Consider the following 11,456-nt stretch of genomic DNA (forward strand, 5'->3'; position numbering starts at 1 on the left):
CACCCACGAAAACGTCTTGGAAGCGTTATGAAAGCGCTTCGGCTTGGATTTTCTTCACGGAAATAATTTTTTTCACTAATTTTAAGTGATTCTCAGATACCAGGAGGGTTGAACATTTTTGTTCTTTCCCCCTTCCCCTATTTATAGCGAAAAGAAGGAGAAGCTTGCCACCCAGCTCACCCAGGCGAGCTAGGTTGCTTCCTCTAGAAGGCACCGCCTTCTCGAGGAACTTCCTGGAAGGCCCAAGTGGGCCTGGTTGCTATTTGCACCCCGATGTTTACTAAATACACCCCCTTGCCTTTTTTGCTGATTCTTTTTCCGTAACGTTACAGAACCTTACGAATTTCGTAACGATACTTGTTTTCTTTCCGTAATGTTACGGAACCTTGCAGATTACGTAATCATCCCTTTTTTGACTTCAGAATGTCACGAAACTTCATGGATTGTGCAATAATGCTTTCTTTTGACTTCCGGCATGTCACGGAACTTCTCGGATTGTGCAACAATGCTTTCTTTTGACTTTCGGCATGTCACCGAACTTCACGGATTGTGCAACAATGCTTTCTTTTGACTTCTGGCATGTCACGGAACTTCACGGATTGCCTAACGATGGGCGCCAAGTACCTCGAAGTGGTCAAGCGAGGGTCGCATCCCAACAAACAGATGGTCCCCGGACGAAATTAGGGTATGACAGGAGATATTAAGAGAGCTCTTCTTCTCAAGCAATCTTTCTACCTTCTCCTCTCAAGGGAGACTTCTCTTAGCACTACCATAATTCCCCCACTTGAGACCATTCCCCTAAAGGTCCAAGAACTCTTACAGGAATTTAATGATGTATTTCCCAAAGAGATACCCCCTATGTTACCTCCTCTTAGGGGAATAGAACACCAAATAGACTTAGTCCTAGGAACAAGCCTTCCTAATAGGTCAGCTTATAGGACTAATCCTCAAGAGACAAAGGAGATTAAATCCCAAGTTAAGGAATTGTTGGAGAAGGGATGGGTCCAAAAGAGCCTAAGTCTTTGTGTTGTGCCTGTGTTGTTGGTGCCCAAGAAGGATGGTAAGTAGAGAATGCGTACAGATTGTAAGGCCATCAACAACATAATTGTGAAGTATAGGCAGCCCATTCCTAGGCTTGATGAGTTACATGGCGCAAATATATTTCCAAAATTGATCTTAAAAATGGTTACCACCAAATAAGGATAAAAGAAGGTGATGAGTGGAAAACCGCTTTCAAGACCAAGTTTGGGTTGCATGAGTGGCTAGTAATGCCTTTTGGACTCACTAATGCACCAAGCACCTTCATGAGGCTAATGAATCATGTCCTAAAGGAGTTCATAGGTAGGTTTGTAGTTGTTTATTTCGATGATATCTTAGTCTATAGTAGGGACCTAGATGATCACTCAAGACATCTAAGGCAAGTTCTTTTAGTTCTTAGGAAACACACTCTCTTTGCTAATATAGATAAATGCACCTTTTGTGTCGATAGTGTATTCTTCTTAGATTTTGTGGTTAGCAAAAATTGGGTCCGTGTGGACCCTAAGAAAATCAAGGCCATCCAAGAGTGGCCCACCCCAAAAAGTGTAGGAGATATTATGAGCTTCTATAGGTTAGCAAGTTTCTATAGAAGGTTTGTTCCTAATTTCTCTACACTTGCTTCACCACTCAATGAGTTTGGTGAATAAGAATGTGGAATTCACATGGGGAGAGAGACGATAGCAAGCCTTTGCTTTGCTCAAAGAAAATCTCACCAAGGCACCCGTTCTAGCTCTCCCTGACTTTTCTAAAACTTTTGAGCTAGAGTGTGATGCCTTTGGTGTAGGTGTGGGAGCTGTGATGTTACAAGGTGGGCACCCTTTTGCTTACTTTAGTGAGAAGCTTCATGGTGCCGCTCTTAACTACCCCACATATGATAAGGAGCTTTATGCCTTAGTTAGAGCCCTCCAAACTTGGGAACATTACCTTGTTTCCAAGGAGTTTTTTATTCATAGTGATCACGAATCACTTAAGTACATTAGAGGGCAATGCAAGTTAAACAAGAGGCATGCAAAATGGGTAGAGTTCCTAGAGCAATTTCCATATGTTATCAAATACAAAATGGGAAAGACCAATGTGGTTGCAGATGCTCTTTCTAGGAGACACACATTGCTTTCTTCCCTTGGAGCTAAAATTTAAGGATTTGATAACATAAGGGAATTGTATGCTTCTGATTAGTACTTCTCTCCCATTTATGCTAGTTGTGGCCATAAGGCCCAAGATGGATTTTACATTGCTAAGGGGAATTTGTTCAAGGAGGGAATGCTTTGTATACCCTAAGGATCCATTAGAAAGTTGTTGGTCAAAGAGAGCCATGAGGGTGGGCTAATGGGGTATTTTGGAATTGATAAGACTTTTGTCTTCCTCAAGGAAAAATTCTTTTGGCCCCATATGAAAAAAGATGTCCATAGGTATTGCACTAGGTGTGTGGCTTGTTTACAAGCCAAGTCTAGGGTGATGCCTCATGGGCTATACACACCCTTACCCATTCCATCTGGATCCTAGGTAGATATAAGTATGGGCTTTGTCCTTGGGCTTCCTAGGACCCAGAGGGGTGTAGACTCTACCTTTGTGGTGGTGGATAGGTTTAGCAAGATGACACATTTCATACCATGCCACAAGGTAGATGATGCTAGTCATATCTCAAGACTTTTTTTTAGAGAAGTTGTGAGGCTTCATGGTTTGCCTAAGACTATTGTGTATGATACAGATGTTAAGTTCCTTAGTCATTTTTGGAAAACTTTATGGGCTAAGCTAGGAACTAAGCTCCTTTTCTCCACCACTTGTCACCCATAGACTGATGGGCAAATAGAGGTAGTGAATAGATCTCAATCCACATTGTTAAGGGCTCTGATAAAAGGCAATCACAAGTCTTAGGATGAGTACCTTTCTCATATGGAGTTTGCCTATAATAGGGGGGTTCATAGAACTACCAGGCAATCACCTTTTGAGGTTGTCTATGGGTTCAATCCTCTCACACCTTTGGACCTAATTCCCCTTCCACTTGGCACTTCTTTTATACATAAAGAAGGGGTATCTAGGTCAGAGTTTGTGAAGAAATTACATGAGAGGGTTAGGAACCAAATAGAGAAACACATAAAGGGGTATGCAGCTAAAGGCAATAAAGGAAGGAAGGAGTTGGTGCTTAATAAAGGGGATTGGATTTGACTCCACCTTAGGAAGGATAGATTTCCTACTAAGAGAAAGTCCAAACTTAGCCTAGAGGTGATGAACCTTTTCAGGTCTTGGAGAGGATCAACAACAATGCTTATAGGCTAGACCTCCCAGAGGAGTATGAAGCTAGCAACAACGATAACATTACTAATTTGGTTCCTTTTGTAGGTGTAGCTGATTCAGATGATGAGGGGTCTACTAATTTAAGGACAAATCCTCTTCAAGAGGGAGGGGATGATGCAATCCTTCCAAGGAGGGGACCTATCACTAGAGCCATGGCTAGGGGACTTCAAGAAGATTGGGCCAGAGATGTAGGAGAAGACCCTAGGGTTCTCATGAGCCTTAGGATAGATTTTGGGTCCATGGGCTAAGTATGAGCCCACTTATCTTCGTACATATTAGATTAGGGTTTCATTATTTTTGTGTCTTGTATTTAGGGCTCCATAGTGTAGGGAGGGTACCCTAGTAATGTAGGATTTTTTAGCCCTTGTATTTTAAGGCACCTAGACTAGTTTTTGTATTAGAGGTAGTTTTGTAATTTCACATGCATTAAGTTTACTATTTGATGTGTGTGTTGAGAGAGAAATTTAATTGAATTAGGAGAAGCTCAATCCAATTAAATTTTGGACCATCCTAAGGGGGAGGTGCTTGCTACACCTTATTGCCACATCATATAGTCACACTTTGTGCATATCCTTCATGCTTTACATGTCTCATGACACCTAAACACACTTAGTGGAGAATCTTGGACTTGATCTTGGATTAGTGGGCTAAACCATAGCTAAAATTCACTAATCATAATTAGAGAAATTTTGACTCCACAAATTCAAATTCAAATTCAAGTGAAATTTGAATAGAAATTCAAATTTCCTTCCAATTTTGTGACACTAAGGCTATAAATAGAGGCCTTGTGTGTATATTTTTTTAACTTTGATCATTTGAGAAATTACACTTCAAAGTTCAGACCTCATTTGAGGAATACATTTTGTGCCCCTTCTCTCCCTCTCCCTCCACTCATCTTCTACCTTTAAGCTCTTATCATGGCTTCCTATGGTGGTGAGCTTGTTTTCTATTCATCTTTTTCTTGAAGTGGCGTCTCCAATCACCTTTCCTCCTTCTCCATTCCGCTGTCATTGATCTTCAAGAAACAAAAGACTCCATTGTTGAAGAAGATCCAAGGCCTACAAACTCTACATGGAGCTACATCAACAAGGTTAAAGAAAGAATAAATATAAGATAAGAGAAATGACTACTGATTAAGGGTGTTTTGGTAAAAATTATTAATGCATGAAACATTTTACATTGGTTAGTCTAAAAAAGACCAAACAAAATTTTTAATTTGGTTGTTATATGGAGGATTAGAGAGAGTTTACTACTATTATTCTAGAATGACACTTATACAGAATAAGCAACCAATCATAACACTAAACTTAACACATACATGGTGCAATGTAAGTTAACTTACGAATAAAAGCATTTGCATACAGGTTGGTAATTTTCGTGGATATAGCAATTGGCTTGACAAGCTTGCCATCCTAGCCATCCTAAAGGTACAACACATTAAGAAGGAAAATAATTAGCATGCAGGAGCAACAATTATAAATTTTACATGCAATCTCCCTCACCTACTCTCATCCATGACTTGTGAACACTCAGAAACTTGGAAGTTATCTAACAATAACTAACAGGTGCACTATCCAACAACCAAAAGAAACTCATTAGAAATTTCACAAATAGTTTAATATAGATTGTTGGACTTGTAGCAATATTTCATCATGTATATAAGTAGTTTGAAAAAAAACATGATGAAGACAATGCTAACAGCCTGTACACATTATGCACCAGCTTCTTCCAAGAAAGATGAAAAACATCATCAATGACAGCAAAAAGAACATCTTATTTATTGTATACATTAGGCAATTTGACATCTGGATAATTATTGGTCCCATTAGAGGACACAGGGCTTCGAATTTGCTGGTGAAGATTAGTTCCATATGTTCCTGGCGAATTCCCTGCAGTTTTATTCAATAGAGCATATTCAAGTCCCATGGAGGCCAAACTAGATGCACTAATTGACTCAGCTTTGGAGTGCTGCTCCCCATTTGAATCTGGATGGTGGATGCCATTTGGCTCAATACCATTTGGTAGGTAAGCTGGTCTAATGTTCAATTCTCAGCATCATACACTCCAGTAGGAAGCTTCTCAGCCGGGTCTTTGAGCTGAAACAATGTTAATCAGCAATCAGTGTAAGTGTGAAAGACAACAGTATAAAGGAAACATGGAGTAATTTATTCTGAAAAAGACAAGGGTAAATTGTTTGTTGTGAGATTTAAACCTGTGTGTACATGTCCCAACAGATAAAATAATGTAATTTTTAATATATGGTTAAACCAAAAGCAAAACATACTAATTTGAAAAAGAAAATCAATTCTTAAAGCCTATTGTTACAATTAAGAAATTTTATAAAAATAAACTTCAATTAGATAAATGGCTTAATCTGGATGTCCATTTTATTCAATGCAGAAAATTTGAAACCAAGTTACAAACAATAAAGCACCACATGAAAATAAACCATTTCAAAGACATCTGGCTCCAAGAGAAGTAAATTAACAAGAAAAAACCTGAACCGTGAGCGACTTAATAACTTCTTTTGCAGCTTTACATTTAGCAGATTCCTCAGCAAACAGTGCCATAGCTTCTTGAGGCTTTTTTGTTGACCTTTGAATCTCTAATTCTTGCAGTTCACATGTCTGTCTTGGGCTCTTGACCTAATGATATCTATAATTAGATTTGTCTTGATACTGTAAAAAGTTAAAGAAATAATGTAATTTTTAATATATGGTTAAACCAAAAGCAAAACAGACTAATTTGAAAAAGAAAATCAATTCTTAAAGCCTATTGTTACAATTAAGAAATTTTATAAAAATAAACTTCAATTAGATAAATGGCTTAATCTGGATGTCCATTTTATTCAATGCAGAAAATTTGAAACCAAGTTACAAACAATAAAGCACCACATGAAAATAAACCATTTCAAAGACATCTGGCTCCAAGAGAAGTAAATTAACAAGAAAAAACCTGAACCGTGAGCGACTTAATAACTTCTTTTGCAGCTTTACATTTAGCAGATTCCTCAGCAAACAGTGCCATAGCTTCTTGAGGCTTTTTTGTTGACCTTTGAATCTCTAATTCTTGCAGTTCACATGTCTGTCTTGGGCTCTTGACCTAATGATATCTATAATTAGATTTGTCTTGATACTGTAAAAAGTTAAAGAAACAACGTATATTTGTCACGTGACATTAACTTTTCTGACAATTTGAGCTAAGTCATAGTGTCATTTTACCAGGTGACATTAAATTTTGCAAGGTTCATTTGTCAGGCTTAAAAATGGCAGGAGAAAAATTAAAATGGAGAATAGCTATACTCTCTGTGTCAAAGACGAAAACTTCTACTACTTGATTTTCATGATAGGAGGATAGCAACATGCACTTGAGCATGCAACTTCTGCACTTCTTGATTTAAAAGTTCATTTGTTTTCTTCAAACTATCAGAAATACTTTTTGAGAAGGCAAGTCCTGAAGTTGTTGGAATAGGTGTAGCTGAACGAGGGGGGCTTGGTCTTTTAGAGAAATGGGACACAGATCTGGAACTTACTCTTGATGGTGCAACCACCGGTCTTGGAACTGTTCGTCTCAGATCAAGAGCAGTGGACAAGACAACATCTTTTAGCTATAGCAAAGAAGGTGGTTGTGAGGGGTGAACCAGTGAGAATGTATCACCTTTGTTTCCTTGCTTGGCTGCCTTAGTATCTAGCTGCTTTATCAAATCCATGTTAGAAGGAATTACTGCCTTGGACAATCTTAGGTCAGACTTGTCTAGCCTATCCTTGTTCTCCCCTGACAGACTAGGCAAGGCATTCCTCCTATTACTATTGCTAGCTTCAACAACCTTGTTCAATTTTGCATAACAAGAATCACACACGATACGGCTTGCCAGGATTAGGAGCGTGTGCTGCTCCTAATGCTTTCCTTGAACTGCATGAATGGCAGTGGACGAGCCCGCAGTTATAACAATTGTGTCTCTTTCTAGTGAAGCCAAATGCCTGCCCAGACGTAGAGCACTGAGACTGCTCAGCACCAGATACCCACTTATGAAGGCATATGGCAGCAGAGTTGTTTGAACCACATGCAATATATTTCACATGTCTATCCTTCAATGCTTCAACCAAAGCTGGTGTTTTACGATCTTCAACATCTGCATGACCCAATCTCCCATTTGCACCTTTCCCCCAAGTATAGACTTCATTTTTGGATGTTAATACAGCTACATGATATGCTCTACATGCAATTTCTTCAATTGATTCCCCCGGCAATCTAGTCTCCGACCAAGCATGGAACCTTTCCGTCATATTGAGGATTCCCAAGCTGACCATAAACAGTAGTACTTCCCATAGTGAAAACACGTCCAGATGTTGTCAGGCCTGCTGTCAAACTGTGCCCACAAGCAATTTTATGAAAATTTTAATCAATATGTGCAGGCACACAAGTTGGTTTAAGACGTGTTTCCTTGTCCCTATGTCCAAGGCGATTTTTGTCTCCATCACCCCAAGTAAACAATTTACCTGATGATATGCTTGTACTGGAGTGTGTTGCGATGATCTCTTCAACAGCTGCAGTATGCCACACTCCACAAGTAACAACTATTGTTCTCAACCCCAATAAGGATTCCACTTCTCTAGGATATGAAACATTTTGCCTATCTCCATGGCTCAAGACACCGAATGTTCCATCACCAAATGTAAACAACTGTGCTATTGAAGTTACCAAGGTTGTGTACCATGGACCACAAGCAACAAATGCAATTTGAAGTCCCTCTGATGGACTAACAATTCTCTTTGGTATCCAACGACTGGCATCACTGCCATGACCAAGAAGCCCAACATTATGAGTACCATCACCCCATGTATATAGTTCCCCAGCCATTGTAACAGCACATGAATGGAACTAACCATAGGCAACAGTTGTATAAGTCAATGCTTCAACTAGACGAGGTTGAACCACATTCTTCCCAACACCATGACCACGGCATCCTCCTGATTCTTCGCCCCATGTAAAAACTTCACCTTGCCTAGTGACTAGAGAAGCATGTCTAGCACCACATGCTATATGATGTACATCTAAAACTACATTGGATTCCAGTGGTCTGGGGAAAAGTACATCTGCCCTGGGGCTGAAATAATTTACATTTTTATCAGCACCAACTTTCACATTTTCACAGGTAACCTCTCCCCATATGTATACATCCCCCAGAGCATCATAGTCATCAGGTGCAGATCCATGACTAGATGTACTTGGGGCACTGGAAACACTAACACGAAATACATCTAAAGCAGATCCTTTCACTTGCATGTTTGTTCCGTCTGGTGGCACATGTGACTTTTTAGAAATTGTATTGTCAGGCCGAAAGGACTTTGGAGAAGTATTTGGAAGAGTCATAGAAATGTCAGAAGAACTAATGCCTCATGACGTGCTATCCAAACTTTCACTTGGAGGACTATTTGATGTTAAGTCTCTGCTATCCTGATATTATTTGAGACACAAAGAATTGTAAGCAACTTATCATTTATTTCATCAGTAGCCATGGAAGCATAATGGCAACAGCAAAGGAACAGGAATTAGGAAAGCTTGTAAAAATTAGTTCGTCTTTTTACAAAAAAATCACATCATATAAAAAGTAGAGTAGGTTAATCAGCACAATCACCAAATAGCAACCGAAGCAGAGAATGAGTGAGAGGTAATCTCTTTCAGATATAAATAAAAAAAATAAAAACTACAGTTTATATCCTTTCAGGTTAAGCTACAATATGAGAAAATAAAGACTAGTTTTCCTTAGAGGAAACAACAAATAATCAATCTTATAATGGAGCAAATAAGTTCTCTCCATTATGATTTGTTCAAAATATACACTTTATTGTAGCATTTTGGTGTGCAGACAGAAAAGAATTGAAAAAACAGAACAAAATGAAATGATTCTGCTTCATTTTGTTCTTGGTATCACCATCTTTAGTAGAACCAAAATGTACCACTTCTTAACCTCATGTCTAATACCATTCGGATTTTAGAATGCATAATACATAGAACAACACCCATATGTTGTCCCATTCCCTTCTAGCATCCATATCAAATGTTGCCTAAGGAAAATGGCACAACGACTATTAACCTCAGACTAAAATCTATCGCCTTTCCAACTTATAGAAGCAGTACAACTTACAAGAAACATAATGTGACCAAAATGCATTTAACTACAAAAACCACAAGTTAGTATATTTACATTAAGAATGAGACCCCCATCACTCCATCCATCAATTTTGGACCGACCACCTTGACCAGAAGATATCAATGCTTTGAGGCCAGCAATCCACACTTCTGCCTCAACTTTATCTTTGCAAATCTGAATAGCAATACACAGAAATTATTATAATAATGAAAATACAGAAAATGAAAACAAATAATGATTTAATGATGCATGAAATCACATAATTTGCCACTAACCAAATCAAGTGATCACTTTTCGTTACTGTAAATAAATGAAAAAGACAAATAGTCCTTCTCAGGACTCAAGTAACGTTGGAAAACAGCCTGCCAAAAGATTAAGGGAATGAAAACAAGAACATGTAAGAGTAAGTTTGTGAAACAATTTTTAAATTGCTTTATTAATAACATAGAATGTCAAGGTATTGTATGCAATTAGATTTAAGGGAATAAATCTCATAGTTCTTTGTCCAAGAATAATTCTAGAGACAGAAGATAGCTTCAGATTTCTTTCTCCACTACTTGTGATCCAGATTAAGGATGATTCATCCTGCAGTTTATGGATATTTATTTAATGTTTATACATAGAAATAACTCGAGACAGTAAAATTTCAAGCCTATTATATATGAATGTTCAACTCTTAGTCTACAATCAAGGAAGAACAGAAAAAATGAATATTTCTTATGAATACACCAAATAAGAAATATGTTTGCCTAGCGATAAAGCTACACTACCTCTACTTGTTAGCAGTAGCACTAATTACTAAAATAAGAAAATTCAGCATGGATATTAATAAAAATCTATGCAAATCATAAAGATCTGGATAGTAATAATACAAATTAACTAGAATTGTGCCACTATAATGCAGTGAACCCAGAGAATTCCCAGTGTCAACTCAAGTAAGTACCAATTTTAGCCACATAGTGAAATTTGTGTGGCATATAAGTAAAAGTAAAATACTTCAAGGTGTAGTCATCTATTTCCTATGCATTAAAAGGTTGCAATGTGAAGTAGAGAATCCAAAAACACTCTTGAAAAGGCTTTCATTTAACTTACACGAGAAAGTCTAAATGGACAAAACTTGGGCTTTCCTTTACGACCATATTTAAGAAGTTGAGCACCATTTTTCAAAGCAATCAATACCTGCACAATGAAAAGTTACAATATAAACACCAGTAAAGATCAAACAGACACACCAATATATATAGTCAAATGAAACTAAATATGAGTAACAAGTTAAAAGATCTATTTTGATAATCAAGATTTGTATATTCCCCTTCATATGATGATGAGTCAAGAGCCTTACAAAAAAAATACTCAAAGGTGTCATTTTATAATCTAAGCACTTTCTCTTCTTACAAAAGATCCCAAAACAAGACGAATTATTATTTTTTGAACAAGTGTTTATGACACTACAACGCAGCCAAGATAAACGCAATTAACCTTAATGTATGAAGATGTTAAAATTTGCTATTACAACTTCTGATACTATAATTTGGGCTAACCTAAGTCCATTTCATAAGCAAAAACCTGGACAACAATGTAAAGTATAACTCGGATCACTTGAAATATTAAAGAACAAACACTAACACAAATGAAAAGGCCAGTCAATATTATGTGATATAAATATAGAAATACCAATACATTCTTTCCTTACCATACAGACCTGAGGGAGGTTACCCTTCCAGTAACCTTGAATACCTTCTTCTTTCCCATCAATGCTATAAAAAGATGACACTCTTGGCAAACTGACAAAAGCTCAGACATGCATGGCTCCACCCTCCCATTGAGATTTGTAATTTTGAGGTAGCAACGCCATTTTTACAAATAATGAATAGTATTAATTACAGAAAAAATTGGCAAACAACAATATAGAAAAAATAAAAGCTTCAGATCAACTTACATGGGTCTCATAAGTAAACAGGCTTCAGAT

General features: G+C 37.7%; 1 pseudogene; it reads right to left on the minus strand.

Moving 5' to 3' along the window:
- Positions 1-4,573: 4,573 nt before the first annotated feature.
- LOC114373079 lies at positions 4,574-11,239 on the minus strand (annotated as a pseudogene).
- Between the last annotated feature and the right edge of the window lie 217 nt (positions 11,240-11,456).

Source organism: Glycine soja, chromosome 11, assembly GCF_004193775.1.
Source record: "Glycine soja cultivar W05 chromosome 11, ASM419377v2, whole genome shotgun sequence".
Lineage (NCBI taxonomy): Eukaryota > Viridiplantae > Streptophyta > Magnoliopsida > Fabales > Fabaceae > Glycine > Glycine soja.